Raw genomic sequence first — 823 nt, 5'->3', positions numbered from 1 at the left:
GCCGACTTAGCTCAGTGGTAGAGCACGTGGCTTTTAATTTATAACCAATGTGGTTGTGGGTTAGATCCCCACAGTCGGCGAATACTATTTTATTTTTAACTTTTTTTATTTTTGTCATTGGTTGTGGGTTAGATCCCCACAGTCGGCGAATACTATTTTATTTTTAACTTTTTTTATTTTTGTCATTTCACAATTGAACCTCATTAATTGGGATTAATTACTGCCAGTACAAAGTTATGTTAATATTGGTGCTTCTTTGGTTTTGAACAACATAACCTCGTTAAAAGTATGAATTATCTAAATTCATTTTAAAATTCACTTGTTCAATCATTAAAATATGAATTCCAAATTCCAACAATCACACGTCATAACAAAATATGCATCAACATTTAGATGTTAATCCTTTAGTTTTTGTTATTCCATGTTACTTGAACAGGTGTTACATTATTTTGACCAGTAGCATGTTTTACAGCTATGACCAGTAGCATGTTTTACAGCTTATTGAATTAAGGGTAATTAAGTAAATAATTAAGGGTAATTAAGTAAATAATCTTATAAATATTCAGAATTTTGTTTTTAGTCATTATAAAAAATTGCATTTTTTAGTCCTTACAACATTTTTCTTTGCATTTTTAGGCACCAAAAATGCTGATAGAAAATTTTACTGCCACTAAAAATGTCTGATGTCAAATTTTAAAGAGAGTAGAATTTTTCTGTATGAATTAACAATGAAATTCTGAATATTTATAAGAATCATTTACTTGATTAACCCATAAATTAATTAGATACAAAAACTCAAATGAATTGGTAAAAATATACTCAT

At 27.8% G+C, this 823-nt stretch overlaps 1 non-coding gene across 1 annotated transcript; it reads left to right on the top strand.

Annotated features, from left to right (window-relative positions):
- TRNAK-UUU (transfer RNA lysine (anticodon UUU)) lies at nucleotides 1-80 on the top strand. Its single transcript is given in 2 exon segments — nucleotides 1-36; nucleotides 44-80. It is a non-coding gene; the product is annotated as a tRNA-Lys (tRNA).
- Nucleotides 81-823: the final 743 nt, after the last annotated feature.

This window comes from Medicago sativa, chromosome 5 (genome assembly GCF_051527215.1).
Source record: "Medicago sativa cultivar Bolivia chromosome 5, Bolivia_mono, whole genome shotgun sequence".
Lineage (NCBI taxonomy): Eukaryota > Viridiplantae > Streptophyta > Magnoliopsida > Fabales > Fabaceae > Medicago > Medicago sativa.
Note: the sequence above shows the minus strand (reverse complement) of the source record. Positions and strands in the feature narration are given on the sequence as shown.